The 18042-nt window shown below is 46.5% G+C and overlaps 1 protein-coding gene across 1 annotated transcript in view; it reads right to left on the bottom strand.

Annotated features, from left to right (window-relative positions):
• LOC124612283 (protein GDAP2 homolog) overlaps positions 1-12213 on the bottom strand; it is a 678155-nt gene extending 665942 nt beyond the window's left edge. Inside the window, exon 1 of the mRNA XM_047140390.1 lies at positions 12173-12213. The gene's annotated coding sequence lies outside the window, so the exon portion shown is untranslated. The remainder of the gene's footprint in view (positions 1-12172) is intronic.
• Positions 12214-18042: the final 5829 nt, after the last annotated feature.

Below are 18042 nucleotides of genomic sequence, written 5' to 3'. Positions count from 1 at the left end.
ACACATCCATGCCCGTGGCAGGATTCGAACCTGCGACCGTAGCAGCAGCAAGGTTCCAGACTGAAGCGCCTAGAACCGCTCGGCCACACCGGCCGGCTTCGACCAGGAAACAACAACAACAACTACTACTACTACTGCTACTTCTCACAATAATCCGGAAAGAATGTAGATCAATTTAACTACTTGACAATTTTTCGTACTTGCGAAGCGAAAGGAACAGGAGACACCTCTATCTTAAATGTGAAACCAGAGTGCTGTTACTGGGAAGCTGTGGGGCGCATTACTTGGTGCAGCCTGCCAGGAAAGAGGCCACAGAGAGGCTGCTGCCCGCCACTTAGGCCGCCAACGACCCGCGGCGTGAGCAGTGGCAGTAGCAGTACAGTAGCGGCGGCACCGGCGGAGTCGGCGTCGGCGTCGGCGTGTGAAGTGGCGCCTATAGCGCCGCAAGTGGTGGGTGGCGGCGGCGGCGGCGCCGCCATGAGGGACGGCGTCGGGACACGCCAGGCCGCACACCCAGCCACAGGTTACACCCACTTAAGCGCTGGCCGTCACGCTGTCGTGTTAAGCCGCCCTTACGTCTCACGCTCTACCACCAGCAACCCGGTTTTTCAACGTCCGGTAGAAACTCGCCCAATGTTGTCAAGAACCGCCTTGTTGGCACCCACGTGTGGCTTGTTTGACATTTGATAATACGATATAAAATTTTATGCGAGTGGTAGTCAAGTATCAATTACCACCTACAAAAAATAAAATTACGATAAGGATAGAAGTTGAAGTAACGAATTAAAATTTGTGCCAAAGCCGGAACTTGAACCCAGGACTCCCGCTTACGTTTTTTTTTTTTAAGTCTCATTTTGTTCGCTTTTGTTCGTTGCATCTGCTCGGGGCGGACGTCGTAAGACATCCACTGAAGTTCGTTGTTGATCGATTAACTCAGTTTTATTTTTCATTACAGAGGCCACGCAACCCTCTGACCGAACACGCTGAGCTACCGTGCCGGCAATCCGCTTACTAGGCAGATGGGCTAGCCAGCACACCACCGTGGAACTGTGACTCTTACAGCTGCCTGGACTACCCTAGCTTGTGTTAGGGACGGCACGAGTAGGTTAGTGCGAGCTACAATGTCACAGTGGGGTTAGCACATCTTCCTAGCAAGCGGGAGACCTGGATTCAAGTCCTGTCCTTGGCAAAAATTTTAATTCTAAACTTCATCCTCTATCCTTATCGAACATGAAGTTTAGACTCATATGCCTCCAGAAAAATTGAATTCTATCAGACCAAATAAAATTACATTTTCTTTGTAGGTGTTTGTCTGCAGTCCTGGTAAACACTTAAAACCCAACGCGAAAAGTACCGTAGTACGCCGCTACAGAAGACCATCCGAAATGCCGCAGCCCATTTATAAAGTGAGGTATCGGGCAGTAATTCATTTTCTACGTCTCAAGAGCGATATATGAAATGATCGTATGCTACTTGCTCAGCGATGCTGATGAGCTTATGACGACGACAACACAAATACACAGTTGCCGAGTGGAGAGAATCTCCGACCCCGACAGGTAGCGAATCCAGGAAACCAGTATTTAGATTTTTGGACAACATGGTTGTGGAGAGAAGCAGCGATTAGTATGATTAATCAATAATTCAAGAACAGTCTTAATCGCATTTATTATTGTTACAATACCGCCAACCGGTTTCAACCCGACGTAGGGGTCATTTCTGGGCGTTTACACCATTGGTCGACTGCTGGTGGTGTCACTCCTGTCTTCATAACGGCAGCAAACTATCAAAAGTTTCCTGCCGTTAAGTAGGCAGGACCGACACCACCAGCAGTCGACCAGTTGGCGGTGTTATAACAATAATAAATGCGATTAAGACTGTTCTTGAATTATTGATATTCACCAGTATTTAGACCAATGATCGTGAAACTTTTCTGCTCAAGAGCCTATACTGACATTGTAGAGCTATACTTCAGGCCGCTGATGTATGAGGTTATTTTAACTGGTAACCTGCATTACTTTCTATGTTACGATCCATCAAGAGACTGTCTGATCGTTAAAAGTCCGCACCAATCGGAACACTTGGTGTGCGCTGTTCTGTTTGTGGGTGGCGACCCAAAAGTTGTGACGCTGTGACTGCCTGACGAAACTTTGTAGTGTTATCTGCGTAATCGGATGATTAATGACAGTAACTGTAATTACACTGAAATGTGTTATGCAATATGAGACATGGTCTCACTGACTTACTAAATGTTTTCAGTGACGCTTTTCTTCTACTGATTGCATTGTATTACAACAGCCTTAATTTAAGTTCATATACTTTGCTACAAATATGTACTACATTTGAAGACGACCGTACATATAATGTGTATTCATGAGCCCATGTTACTTCTATAAATGATAATTAATCGAAACCCTCAGCTGCCAACAGGTGCCACAAATCGTTATTCTTCTTAACTTGCTGCTGATTTACAGCTGCCAGTAACTGCCAGACGCGCAAGACAAATTTTGTCAAGTGACAACCATCTTGCGTTCAACAAACGACAGCAGCAATCTGTTCTAATGCCCAAACACAAACAGTGTAGATTGGAGTTCGCTGAAAAACATATGTTATGGACCTTAATAAGGGGTAAAGTGATCTTCAGTGATGAGAAGGAGTTTAATTTAGATGGGCCGGATGGATTTCAGTACTACTGGCATAATCTGAGTGATTCGAGAACAGAATAGCAGGTGTGAATGAGCAGAAATTTTCGTGGAGGATGTATTGTGATTTGGGCAGTCTTCTGCGCTGAAGTTAAATTACGCACTGCTTGGGTCAGCACTAGAATGAACTTTACACTGAAATGCTAGAGACTGGACTGATTAGAATACATTAGAACTTAGGGGACAATAGACTAATGTTTAAACAAGATAATGCATCTGTGCTTGTTTCTGCTACAATCAAAAAGTGGTCTGGCGTGTATGTAGCCTGGATTTGAACCCAGTGGAAAACCTTTGGGGAATACTTGCAAGGCGATTTATCGCAATGGAGAGCAATTTGAGACTGTATGTGAGCTGGAAAGAGCGATAGGAGAAGAGGGGGGAAAAATTTCACTGCAATAACTGCAAACCCTAAAAAAATCAATGTCGAAGAGAATTTTTGAGGCAGTTACGAAGAACGGAGGTTGGACAAAGTACTAACAACACAATGACACAACAGAACAGTGAGCACCATTACACCAGTTTCCGTCCACGAAATTCAAAAGTTGTATTTTCTTACTCTTGTTATGTAAGAAACTAATTCCTCATGATTTTTGAGTGTCTTATATGTAGCCACTACTACAATAAATTCGATACATATATGCTTCAGACATCGCACTATTACTTTAGTAGGAATATTGCCTTTATACTGATTTCCACTACTGTACTGCCAATACGATGCCATACGATCAGACGAAGTAACAAATGAAGCAGAGAAAACGTGTGGATTCATTACCACCCTTGAAGGAGACCCAATTATCATCGGCGAAGGTGATGTTGAATGTTTTTTTTTGAACTGCCACTGGTACTAATAGATCATGCTCTTAAGGGGCTAACCGTCCCAGGAGCATGATACCGAAAGTACAGGAAGTGTCTTCGTTCCACGCTAATGCCCCTTTCATTTTGCTTAAATGGCCTCCACTGACTACTACATCTTTCTTCGTTAGATGAAACCATTACGTGGCAGACATGCCACGGTGAAGGTTATTTGTCCGCAGCTCGTGGTCGTGCGGTAGCGTTCTCGCTTCCCACGCCCGGGTTCCCGGGTTCGATTCCCGGCGGGGTCAGGGATTTTCTCTGCCTCGTGATGACTGGGTGTTGTGTGATGTCCTTAGGTTAGTTAGGTTTAAGTAGTTCTAAGTTCTAGGGGACTGATGACCATAGATGTTAAGTCCCATAGTGCTCAGAGCCATTTGAACCATTTTTTTGAAGGTTATTTTCGAGACAGGACGTTTACTGAAAGGCCGATATGCACACTTGAAGACTTCTACGACCAAGATGTCTGCCAAGTCATCCTCCTTCGGCAGAAATTTATCGCACTGAAGAGGGAATGTGCAGACAAAGGCTAGCAGTGACACACCAAGTATCACAGATACAGCTTTATTTTTTTTTTTTTAGAAGTGGTAAACTTTTACGATTACCGTTCGTAGTACACTACCATTACTAAGAACAACCAATTTCTGCATACGTAGGACACTGCAGTGATGTACTTGGTTGAATTCACAAGCAACGGAGAATAGCAAGCGTTCTGTCCCAGCCCTATAGAGAACAGGCCTTTTGAGCTCATTTATCTGTTGGTCGCAATCCTGGGTGACTGCCGAAACTGAAAGCGGTCAGTTGTAGTGCAGTATTAGTGCAACAGAACTTGGTCCCCTTGCAGCAACAGCTTGTCGAAGGTCGTTGGAGTAACGAAGTTACCGTGTCTGCCGTTAGGCAGATGAGGATGACAAACTATTAATAGACAAAAAAATGTTCGGTCCCGTCCATGTTGCAGGTTTAATGTCATGATTTGGCATATTAAACCTAATGATGTGGCTCCTAAGCTACGAAACCGCTCATTAAATAAATTATTTAGAACCACAGCGAAGCTGTTATTTTTGGATATGATGAAAGGACTATATTGCCTACGTGAGTCGAATATGCAATAGTAAAATATGGTTTACTGTCGCATTTCATGGTCTTTTGGAGAGTGAAAATTTTTGCTGCGGGAATTAACGTGAATTTCGCCAAATGTGATCATGTGTCCAGCTCCTACTGTACGTCCATGACATCTAAGAAGTGGTACACAACAGGTTGATGTCTTGTTCTTTAACTTCCACAAGCTAACCGAAACAGCTTCGCGCTCTCACCTGTACAAATGGAAAAGATCGGTAGAAACAGTTGCTACCATAGTGTTCTTGAATGAAAAATCTCTTAAAAAAAAGATCTCAATTACTCTCTAAGCATTCAAATGAATTGTTTCGAGGATTGGTTGGTTTGTGGGATTAAAGGGACCAGACTGCAACGGTCATCGGTCCCTTGTTCCAAAACTTAAAAACTACCACACAGAGTAAAAAACGGATAATAGAGACAACAGACAACACAGGACAAGAAAAACTCAGACAAAGAACAGACATAACAAATTAAAATCACACGGAGTGTGGCAGTGGTTGGCCGACCATAGAATAAAAAAGGAAAAGCGAACCACCGAGAACACATTAAAAACTCAGTTTAAAACTGTAGGCCAAAGGCCAGAATCAACACAAAACAATAAAATAAAACATAAACACTCATATTAAACGATAAAAACCCCCTGCCCGAATAAAACGTAAAACTAAGCCAGCCATAGCAGGGTCATCAGATAAAAGGGCAGGGAGCGTATCAGGCAGCGCAAATGTCCGCCTGGCCACAGCTAAAAGGGGGCAGGCCAACAAAATGTGGGCCACTGTCAAAGCCGCCCCGCAGCGACACAGAGGAGGGTCCTCCCGGCGCAGTAAATAACTGTGTGTCAGCCGGGAGTGGCCAATGCGGAGCCGACAAAGGACGACTGAGTCCCTGCGGTTGGCTCGCATGGATGACCGCCACACAGTCGTCGTCTCCTTAGTGGCACGGAGTTTATTGGGTGTGATCCCATCGCGCCATTCAGCGTCCCAAAGCGCAAAAACTTTTCGGCGGAGGACCGCTCGCAAATCAGTCTCTGGGAGGCCAACATCCAGAGATGGTTGCCTGGTGGCCTCTTTCGCCAGGCGGTCAACATGTTCATTGCCCGGGATACCGACATGACCGGGGGTCCACACAAAGACCACAGAGCGGCCGCAACGGGCAAGAGTATGCAGGGACTCCTGGATAGCTATCACCAGACGAGAACGAGGGAAATACTGGTCGAGAGCTCGTAAACCGCTCAGGGAATCGCTACAGATCACGAAGGACTCACCTGAGCAGGAGCGGATATACTCTAGGGCTCGAAAGATGGCGACCAGCTCAGCAGTGTTGTAAGTAGGCTGTTTATGTTTTCTCTATGTAAGTAGGCTGTTTATGTTTTCTTATTGGCAACGTTACGTAGCGCTCAATATGAAAATCACTGGCTGTGCTGTGTGCAGTCTGTGGCTAGTTTGCATTGTTGTCTGCCATTGTAGTGTTGGGCAGCGGCAGCTGGATGTGAATAGCGCGTAGCGTTGCGCAGTTGGAGGTGAGACGCCAGCAGTGGTGGATGTGGGGAGAGAGATGGCGGAGTTTTGTAATTTGTCATGAACTGCTATATTTATATATGATGATATCAAGGTAAATACATTGTTTGTTCTCTATTAATATCTTTCATTTGCTAACTATCCCTATCAGTAGTTAGTGCCTTCCATAGTTTGAATCTTTTATTTAGCTGGCAGTAGTGGCGCTCGCTGTATTGCAGTAGCTTGAGCAGCGAAGATTTTTGTGAGGTAAGTGATTTGTGAAAGGTATAGTTTAATGTTAGTCAGGGCCATTCTTTTGTAGGGAATTTTGAAAGTCAGATTGCGTTGCGCTAACAAAATATTGTGTGTCAGGTTAAGAACAGTCATGTATAATTGTTCAAAGGGGACGTTTCATATGAATAAGAAAACATAAACAGCCTACTTACATAGAGAAAACATAAACAGCCTACTTACAGTGTAAACGCTGCAGCCAGCCGGCAAGGAACGTTGTTCGGAATGGTCCCCTAGAGTTAGCGCATAACCGACACGACCAGCAACCATCGAACCGTCAGTGTAAACAACGTCAGAGCCCTGATACGTGGCCAGGATGGAATAAAAGCGGCGGCGGAAGGCCTCTGGAGGGACTGAGTCCTTCGGGCCCTGTGCCAAGTCGAGCCGAAGGCAAGGGCGAGGAACACACCATGGGGGTGTACGCAAAGTGGCCCGAAAAGGAGGTGGAACAGTGAAAACCCTAAGCCCGGAGAGAAGCTCTTTGACGCGGACCGCGATCGTACAACCTGACCGGGGCCGACGTTCTGGCAGATGGACGACCGATTGCGGGAACAGGAGACGATAGTTTGGATGCCCGGGCAAGCTAAAAACATGGGCAGCATAAGCGGCCAGTAAATTTTGGCGCCTGAACCGCAATGGAGGGACACCTGCCTCCGCAAGTATGCTGTCCACTGGGCTGGTCCGGAAAGCACTAGTGGCAAGGCGTATTCCGCTGTGTAGGATTGGGTCCAGTAACCGCAGCGCAGATGGGGATGCTGAGCCATAAGTCAGGCTCCCATAATCCAGACGAGACTGGATTAACGCCTGGTAGAGCCGTAACAGGGTAGATCGGTCGGCGCCCCAGCGGGTGTGGCTCAAGCATCTCAGAGCATTTAGATGCCGCCAACACGCCTGTTTAAGCTGCCGAATATGAGGCAGCCAAGCCAGCCGGGCCCCAAAAACTACACCCAAAAACCTGTGGGTCTCCACCACAGCAAGGAGTTCGTCGGCAAGATAAGCCCGCGGCTCAGGATGGACTGTTCGGCGCCGGCAGAAATGCATAACGCGGGTCTTGGCAGCCGAAAACTGAAAACCATGCGCTACAGCCCAAGACTGCGCCTTGCGGATAGCGCCCTGTAGCTGACGTTCAACAGCTGCAATGCCAGTAGAGCGGTAGTAAAGGAAGAAGTCGTCAGCATACATGGAAGCGGAGACAGAATTTCCACCGCCGCAGCGAGCCCGTTTATTGCGATTAAAAACAGGCAGACACTGAGGACAGATCCCTGTGGTACCCCGTTCTCCTGGACTCGGGAGGAACTATGGGAGGCCGCGACTTGCACGCGGAAGGTATGATACGACAGAAAATTTCGGATAAAGATCGGCAGAGGACCCCGAAGACCCCATCCATGAAGTGTAGAAAGGACGTGATGCCGCCATGTCGTTTCGTACGCCTTCCGCGTGTCGAAAAAGACAGCGACCAGGCGCTGACGGCGGGCAAAGGCAGTACGGATGGCCGACTCCAGACTCACCAGATTGTCGGTGGCGGAGCGGCCTTTACGGAACCCACCCTGAGACGGAGCCAGAAGGCCCCGAGACTCCAGTACCCTATTCAAGCGCCGGCTCACCATCCGTTCGAGAAGCTTGCAAAGAACGTTGGTGAGGCTAATGGGGCGGTAGCTGTCCACCTCCAAAGGCCTCTTCCCCGGTTTCAAAACGGGGATGACAATGCTTTCCCGCCATTGCGACGGAAACTCATCCTCGACCCAGAGACGGTTGTAAAGGTCGAGGAGGCGTCGCTTGCAGTCCACTGAAAGGTTGGTTGGTTGGTTTTGATGAAGGAGACCAGACAGCGAGGTCATCAGTCTCATCGGGTTAGGGAAGTACGGGGAAGGAAGTCGGCCGTGCCCTTTGAAATGAACCATTTGCCTGGAGCGATTTAGGGAAATCACGGAAAACCTAAATCAGGATGGCAGGACGCGGGATTGAACCGTCGTCCTCCCGAATGCGAGTCCAGTGTCTAACCACTGTGCCACCTCGCTCGGTCCTCCACTGAAAGGTGTTTCAGCATCTGACAGTGGATGCGATCTGGCCCAGGAGCGGTATCAGGGCAAGCATCAAGGGCACTGTGAAATTCCCACTCACTGAATGGAGCATTGTAGGATTCAGAATGGTGGGCGCGAAAAGAAAGGCTCCGACGTTCCATCCGCTCTTTAATGGAGCGGAAGGCCAGGGGGTAATTGGAAGAAGCGAAACTCAGAGCAAAATGCTCTGCCAAGCGGTTGGCAATTTCGTCGGAGTCTGTACAAACTGCTCCATTCAGTGAGAGCGCAGGGACGCTGACAGGGGTCCGATAGCCATAGAGGCATCGGATCTTGGCCCAGACCTGCGATGGAGAGACATGGAGGCCAATGGTGAACACATACCGCTCCCAGCACTCCTGCTTGCTTTGGCGGATAAGGCGGCGGGCCCGCGCACGCAGACATTTGAAGGTAATGAGGTGTTCAATGCAGGGATGTCGCTTGTGACGCTGGAGCGCCCCCCGGCGATCTTTAATCGCTTCAGTGATCTCAGGCGACCACCAAGGCACAGTCCGCCGCCGAGGGGACCCAGAAGAACTGGGAATGGAAGTTTCGGCGGCAGTAACGATGCCCGTGGTGACCGATTGAACCACCGCATCAACGGCATCATTAGAGATACGCTCAATAGCGGCAATGGAGGAAAACAAGTCCCAGTCAGCCTTATTCATTGGCCACATGCAAGGGCGCCCAGAAGACTGACGCTGTGGCAGTGACAGAAAGATCGGAAAGTGGTCACTACCACACAGGTCGTCATGCACTCTCCATTGGACAGATGGTAAGAGGCTAGGGCTGCAGATTGAAAGGTCAATGGCAGAGTACGTGCCATGCGCCACACTGAAGTGTGTGATGGAACCATCATTTAACAGCGAAAGATCGAGCTGTGCCAATAAATACTCAATGGTGGCGCCTCGACCTGTCGCCACTGACCCACCCCACAGAGGGTTATGGGCGTTGAAGTCGCCCAGTAATAAGAAAGGTGGCGGCAATTGGGCTATCAGAGCAGCCAGGACATGTTTCGCGACATCACCATCCGGTGGAAGGTAAAGACTGCAGACGGTAACAGCCTGTGGCGTCCACACCCGAACAGCGACAGCCTCTAAAGCTGTTTGTAGAGGGATAGACTCGCTGTGAAGAGAGTTAAGGACATATATGCAGACGCCTCCAGACACCCTTTCATAAGCTGCCCGGTTCTTATAATAACCCCGATAGCCACGGAGGGCGGGGGTTCGCATTGCTGGAAACCAAGTTTCCTGAAGAACAATGCAGAAGAAAGGGTGAAGGCTGATAAGTTGTCGGAGCTCAGCTAGATAGTGGAAGAAACCACTGCAGTTCCACTGGAGGATGGTATTGTCCATGGCTGAGAAAGGCGTGACGGGTCTGGGAAGGCAGATTACGCCTATGGGTAACCTGCTGCCTCCGATGGAGCACCCGTGCAAGTGCTATCCATTGCGTCTGAGGGACCGGCGAGATCGAGGTCCTCAGCGGACGCAAGAATCTCCACCGCATCCTCAGACGCAGAGCTTGTAGGTAGCGGTGGAGTAGGTGCCACAGCAGGTGCCTTGGTCTTACGGGTCTTCAATGTCGTTTTCTCTCGCTGTTCCTTTGGTTGTCGTTGTTGAGAGGGCTTATTGGAGTCAGTCTCTGGGACCGAAGATGATCGTGAAGCTCGACGATCAGTGACCTGTGGCTTCTTCAGCCATTGGTTGGTGCCTGCTGTGCCGCTGGTAGGAACCTGGGAAGGAAGTGACCCAAGGGATCCCTTTCGAGCGAGAGAAGCCGAAGAAGACTTACGCTTCTCTGGCTTAGAAGTGGGGACTAGTGTCCCCGGTGGTTTAGTGGGTGCTGCTCCCGAGGTAGATGGTGTGGGAACAACAGCGAGAGAAGGGCCCCCCATCGTCAAGGGGGCAGGTGAGGTCCTCTGAGAGCTGACTGTTTGTGGTGCAGCTAAAGGAGCTGGAGCAGGAGTGACAGTTGAGGCATATGATGCCATCATGCACACTGGATGTAGCCGTTCAAATTTCCGCTTAGCCTCAGTGTAAGTCAGTCGGTCCAGGGTCTTATATTCCATGATTTTGCGTTCTTTCTGTAAGATCCTGCAGTCTGGCGAGCAAGGTGAATGAGGCTCTCCACAGTTGACACAGACGGGAGGCGGAGCACATAGAGTATCGGGATGAGATGGGCGTCCGCAATCTCGACATGTGAGGCTGGAAGTGCAGCGGGAAGACATATGGCCGAACTTCCAGCACTTAAAGCACCGCATTGGGGGACACAACGGTAGACCATCACCTTGACCTCCGGTAATGTATCACCCTCGAAGGCCAAGATGAAGGCACCGGTAGCAACCTGATTGTCCCTCGGACCCCGATGAACGCGCCGGACAAATGAACACCTCTACGCTCTAAGTTGGCGCGCAGCTCATCATCAGACTGCAAAAGTAGGTCCCTATGGAAAATAACACCCAGGACCATATTTAAACTCTTATGTGGTGTGATGGTAACGATAACATCCCCCAACTTGTCACAAGCAAGTAACCTGCGTGACTGGGCGGAGGATGCCGTTTTTATCGAAACTGACCCAGAGCGCATTTTGGACAAGCCCATGGTGTGGCCAGGGATGGGAACGATTTGGGGTCATAAACGTTACCTTTAAAATGAGCCCTCGAACGCTTAGAGACTGCTGGTGGCTGGCCACCAGCAAGAGATGATGTGCCACACTTCATTGCATGTCATCCACCCTGATCCCACCTACTCAGACCAGAGGCCCTCCCCATGGGCGCCACCCAGCCACAGCAAGGGCCACCTGGCAGGATGGCCATTGCCGGGAATCCTGACGCCCCAGTGAGATGGGCATCTGCCGGCCGCGGTGGTCTAGCGGTTCTAGGCGCTCAGTCCGGAACCGCGGGACTGCTACGGTTGCAGGTTCGAATCCTGCCTCGGGCATGGATGTGTGTGATGTCCTTAGGTTAGTTAGGTTTAAGTAGTTCTAAGTTCTAGGGGACTGATGACCACAGATGTTAAGTCCCATAGTGCTCAGAGCCATTTGAACCATTTGAGATGGGCATCTACTCCTTGGCATACGTGGGGAGTAAACGGCGCAGGCATCAGTAGAGCGATCCCTGTGTTGTCAGGGGGCTACAACCAACAGGGTACATGGCGGCCCCACCACAACGGACTGGCTACCGTGCTGGATCTTAGGTGCAAAAATGTGTGAGGTCGTCGTCGCAGCGAAAAGCAACACTGCACATTGCAGCGTGGAAATCGCACCCATGGACGTATCCTCGCCCAAGAGATGGAAAACGAGCTGGACACCATTGCAACGACCAGAAAGCCAGCTAAAGGTCTCAATGCATGACAGATACAGTGCACCATGTAAGGCACCCTTCCCCAATTGGCTCGCTCTTCGGAACAATTTAGAAAGATAGAGGTCAAACCCGAGAGGGGACCATCACATAAGGCCGAAACATTTGAGACTCCTTCTAGTCGCCTCTTACGACAGGCAGGAATACCGCGGGCCTATTCTAACCCCCGAACCCGCAAGAGGGGTTTCGAGGATTATTCAAAAAAAACCATGTATAATTCTTAAAGTGCATTAAAACAATCCTTACAGCTACACAACGGAAATACAAAAGAGTATGTTGGACATCAAATACACAAATTTAACTCACCGACAGGTATCTAGAAGGCGCGAGCCGTATGTCCCATTCCTGAAATAAAACAGAAGTCTCTTTAATATAACATAAACCAAACAGGTACTATTGATCATGGTGCTATTTTCACTTTGGTTAACAAATGCAACCCCTTGAAAGTTATAAAAAATCAACATTTTTAGGCTGGGAGTAATATTTCAGCTAATTGTGTTTATTGGGTGACACGTAATAAATATGAAACAATAGTATCTGAAGCCTTCAAGTTAAACCGATAGTCCATAAATTGCTCCAGTAAAGTTTTGCAGTAGTCGCATATCTACGGAATGCAGGCAGCACGGAATAAAGGAATAAGTCTTATGAAATTAAAAAAAAACTTTATTGTTAAAGGAACAACAAGTAATATCCAAGTTATAGGTAGTCTGCTCGGAAGTGAACATCTTTCCGCACTTTCGAAAAATCTGCTGGTGGCTAACTTTCAATACCGTGTCGTACGCATTGTAGCATAGACATCCTCTTTAGAATGTTGTGGTAGAGATTTTCCTGCTCAGGAAGACACTTTATTTTGTGGAAACAAGTGGAACATTTTATTTCCATTGCGTGCCATCGCTATCTATGTTACTAACAGACTAATGCGGTTCAGGGTTCATGGTACACATTCGGAGTTGCAGGTTGCCTATTTAACAGCTTCCAGGGGCAATAAAAATTTGTGTTTCGGTGCTTCAAATAATTATCGACAGAATTTATAAATTTTAAATGCAGTCATAATCTACACATTAATACGTACAATCTTACGTCACAGGATATTTTAAAATAAGTATTACAATTAGAAACTGCGTACTGTATTGCCTTGAGGCAGCGCAGCTCACTACACGCAAATTACCGCGACTATATCCATCCATTGCTCTGGAACGGCAGCACTTGCCTACTTCCAACAAACTTTAAACATAATTTCAAACCTTTATGAAACTACTTCTCCCTGTACATCCCACAAAACAATGAAAGGAAAAAGTTTAACGCTTGTTACATTTTCGCTGTTCATGCACTACAACTGTCGCATCAGACATGACGTCTTAATTTATTACGTCTTTACTGCCAACTCTACTCGCAACATACTTTGCAGACAGTATCCACTAACGTCACTGAATATATCCTCACAATTTTTTCACTGTACGACACATAGTTCAGAAGATACGACGTCACAAGCACTGAGACGTGTGAAAAACTAGCTTCCCTTAAAAACAAGCGCAGAGTACACAGACTGCACTCATCCAGTGTATGATAACAATGAGAGCACTTGCTGACTTCCAAAAAACGTTAACCATAAAGTGATACCTTTTATAAACTTTTTCTAGCTTATATTCTCAATGTCCATCGCTTAACACATTAACTCATTTGTAAAGTAATGAGGTGTATGAAGCTGTTTTCTTCTTGGGTGTTCGATTATTTAAAGAATCGTGGGTTTACTGGACCTTAACTCAATGATGACACATCTGACCAAGCTCGATTTTCATTACCCCTCCCTCAATCCCACGCCATCACGCCATGTGACCTAGCTGATTTTCTTTACCTCAAACATCCCCCCCTCCCCCCCCCTCAATCCCATGCTATCACTTTAAACATCGAAAGAATATATTAATTAGGAATTTAAGTGAGGCGAGAAAGGTTTGCTTATAATACAGAGAGATAAAATATTATGTAATTTACCAAAACAACCTCAGGTCAAAATACTAATGATAAGAATGTGCCACACAGTATTGTCCCAGGTATCGGACAGGCCTCTTTTTTCAACACATGATCGTCAGCAATGCTCTTATTCACCTATGCTGTATTAATACACTTGACAAAAATGTTTTTAAATGCTTTCCGTTTGATTTTAAACTACTTACTTCCCCAGTGGAACAGAACTTTAAAGCAACAAGATCTTACCAAAATGAAAAACTCATCAGTAATAAAAGTTTAGCACACTTCCTACACTGCACACTTGTTATTGCACCTATGATGCGTAATTTCATTTTATCAGTCCTCGGTGGGTACTGTAGTGTAACACGAAAAATCGATCTTACAGACTATCTAACCATGCTACAAGCCACCTGTGCGTTCAGCTTTTTTTTTTTTTTTTTTTTTTTGGAGGGGTGTCAACATTTTAACATTTCTAAGCTAACTGGGCTATCCACAATAGATGTGACGTTCACACTTTCTTAGAGTGAATCACGGTGGCCACTGTAGTTGTTCAGCAGTGCGGCCGTAACGGGAGTTGAACCCAGATCGATTACGCAGTTCCTGTTGTATTTCTCATTCCATCTATTCCGCTATTACCTAACGCCGTGCTGGATAGACCAGTGGTGTTTCATAACTGTTCTCTTTTAGAACACCTACTTCTCCGTTACGAATTGTCTTGTTTTAACTTGATTCTAAAATGCAATATCTACTTGAATTCTACAAGGCCAGAATTCTGACCTAAATATATTTTAAAAAGTTTACAAAGCAATATCATAAATATACAATTACTTGATGCTCAGTTTTTATCTACAGATTCACAGAATAATCTAGGTTTGGTATTCTTCTTTAAATTTACTAAGTAGCTGTACAAGAAAGTTCTTAAGTCATTATTTGATGTATTTTAAGTCTTCCTCAGAGTTGGTAGCATATTTTCTCTCTAGCTGACATGCCATAATGTGCAATAAACCTGTAGGTAGTTACGCATTTATCATTACATTACTTGTTTTTCGCTTTGGCTTCCGCTGCCGATCGAGACTGAACACTGCATACCGTAAAACGGCTGTCGTTAAATGTTATGGTCTTGGATTATTTCCTGATTGCCCTCCGATTTTTTTTTACATCAGACAGACTTTATTTGTTCACTGATTCGTGTTTCAAATGGTTCAAATGGCTCTGAGCACTATGCGACTTAACTTCTGAGGTCAATAGTCGCCTAGAACTTAGAACTAATTAAACCTAACTAACCTAAGGACATCACACACATCCATGCCCGAGGCAGGATTCGAACCTGCGACCGTAGCAGTCCCGCGGTTCCGGACTGCGCGCCTAGAACCACTAGACCACCGCGGCCGGCACTGATTCGTGTTTCCTCTTTCCTTTCTTTATTTTGAAGTTTGATACGCTTTCCTTACGAAGTAAACTAACGCCGTCTGTTAGAGCATAGGTCCAGGGTTTTCATTTCATTTCAGACAAGTGATGATGGGTCCCGAACGACAGCTAGAGTAACCGAAAACTTTCTGTTAGACAATGCAGGTTATAAAGGCCGTTATTCCACCACTGGCGGGTTCTGTTCCACGTGCGTTACACTGCGCTCTAGGACATTTACTGTATAGTGCCTAATATTCAGTCTCCTAATGCTGTAGATATCCTGTGGTGCTATAAGGACTTCATTATTTGATTTCCAAACTAAAACAAGCTAAACAACTCTGACTGTTTATACGAAACCACGCAAATCACGCAATGGGACCGTGGAACCATCTAATTCGATACTCTGATACTATAATTTTATGACGCTCCAACCATTTCTACGATGTACAGAGAAGCCATAAAAATTCAAAAACACAAAAAGAATTCAGAAGAACAGAAGGACTCAGGTTAGACAAGATGTGGACCACAGACGGAAATAAACTAAACAGCGACAACTAATCAGTCGTACCAACCATGTAACATAAGTAAGCGCGACTCCACGGTCTTTAGTAAAAGTCAGATGTCGTCGTGACGCGACTGTTACGCAGTTACATATTTGTGATTTGGCCTGCTGTGCCTGTCGAAGTCTGATACTACCTAATCGTGTCTTTTAGCTTCTGAGGATGTCTCCAGAATACTACATTACACTACAAAAATTAGGATCAAAGCTATAGCAACTTACACATATAAATGTTCTGCAACTCTCACTGCCTATAATCGTCATTAGAAATCAAGCTCTGCCCCCCCCCCCCCCCCCAGTGTCGTGTGTCGTACCAAGACCGTGACTTAAGGTGTCTAGTTATCTTACGTAACATGAAACGCCAAAATCTGGAACATGGCGTCGATCGCCTGGCAGAAGTACGGCGAGCGGTTGAGTGTAGGCAACTTGGCAAGCTGCTTGTAGCCACGAGAGAGTTACGTCTTCTTGATTTGCAGCAGATTGCTGCATCCTGACAATATCTCTAGTACTATTGTTTGCCGCTTCAGCGCGTCTGCAGCTCGTGGTCTAGTGGCTAGCGTTGCTACCTCTGGATCACGTGGTTCCGTGCTCGATTCCCGGCCGGGTTTGGGATTTTGTCTGCCGGAGGACTGGATGTTTGTGTTGTCCTCATCATTTCTTCTTCTTCACCATTCGTGACAGTGGTTAGACTGGACTCTGAAAAAAATTGGACTGCGTAAAAATTTGGACTTTTTACGGGCGCTGATGACCGCGCAGCTGAGCGCCCCACAAACCAAACATCATCATCATCATCAACCGCCCCAGCGTTCAGAAAGTTCCACAGACTTCAAAGAAAACCAGGCTCATCAGCATAGGATCGTCGACAAAGGGAACATCCTAGCTATACGTCGTCCACCCACGTCTTCCAGAAGCTCAGGAGGTCCCCACGCTCATATTATTAACCGCAAAATTGCAGCCCAGGCTGCAGCAGTCTTTCGTACCCGCATTAAACAATGCTTGCTTATGTAAGACTCCTAAATAGTATTTGTCTTAACTTGCGAAGAGTGCAACAGGCCAAAAATCAAGGAAGGTGTAAAGCTGGGTTACTTTTTATCACCACTAATATTTAGTTTGTGTTAGTAAGGGCCTACCTTCATGTTTGTACACCTGTTGTTTCTCGCTCTAGCCGGCCGATGTGGCCGAGCCGTTCTAGGCGCTTCAATCCGGAACCGCGCTGCTGCTACGGTCGCAGGTACGAATCCTGCCTCGGGCAGGATGTGTGTGATTTCCTTAGGTTAGTTCGGTTTAAGTAGTTCTAAGTCTAGGGGACTAATGACCTCAGAAGTTAAGTTCCATAGTGCTCAGAGCCATTTGAACCAATTTTTGTTTCTCGCTCTGGGAATTTTGAAAGTTTGCGGTAAGGTCTTATGGGACCAAACTGCTGAGGTCACCGGTCCCTAAGGTTAAAAACTACTTAATCTAACTTGAACTAACAGACGCTAAGGACAACATACACACCCATGCCCGAGGGAGGACTCGAACCTCCACGCGAAGTTTCTCGCTCTATTTGAACTAAAGTTCACCTTACTATAACTCTGTAAGGTGTTTGCTTAACACACCTTAGCAAGTTTAACAATGCTTGATTTCAATTCTGTTAACAACATACGATTAAAACAAATGGTTCAAATGGCTCTGAGCACTATGGGACTCAACTGCTGAGGTCATTAGTCCCCTAGAACTTAGAACTAGTTAAACCTAACTAACCTAAGGACATCACAAACATCCATGCCCGAGGCAGGATTCGAACCTGCGACCGTAGCGGTCTTGCGGTTTCAGACTGCAGCGCCTTTAACCGCACGGCCACTTCGGCCGGCCGATTAAAACAATTAAGCTTAATTATTTTAATCCTTTTCCGTGGTCACTTATTATACGATTTTTTGTAATCACTTTTATTCATTAGCCTCGATCATCCTGTGTGATCTTTCTGTTATATTTCATGTAATTACTTCACAAACTTTTATATCGTCAGTTAGTTTTTGTTTTATCTGTCTAATGACAATACAGCTTTGTGTAAGCACTGATGTTTGTTCCTTTTTATTGTACATAATTATTTTGTTCTGCTTTTGTTTGTATGAATTTTTGGAGACTGTCTGAACGACTCAGTGGTATCTTTCACTCTTAGCACGGGGTCCCGGATTCGATTCCCGGAGGGGTCAGGGATTTTCACCTGCCTCGAGATGACTGGGTGTTTCTGTTGTCCTCG

The sequence above is a fragment of the Schistocerca americana genome, chromosome 4 (genome assembly GCF_021461395.2).
Source record: "Schistocerca americana isolate TAMUIC-IGC-003095 chromosome 4, iqSchAmer2.1, whole genome shotgun sequence".
Lineage (NCBI taxonomy): Eukaryota > Metazoa > Arthropoda > Insecta > Orthoptera > Acrididae > Schistocerca > Schistocerca americana.
Note: the sequence above shows the minus strand (reverse complement) of the source record. Positions and strands in the feature narration are given on the sequence as shown.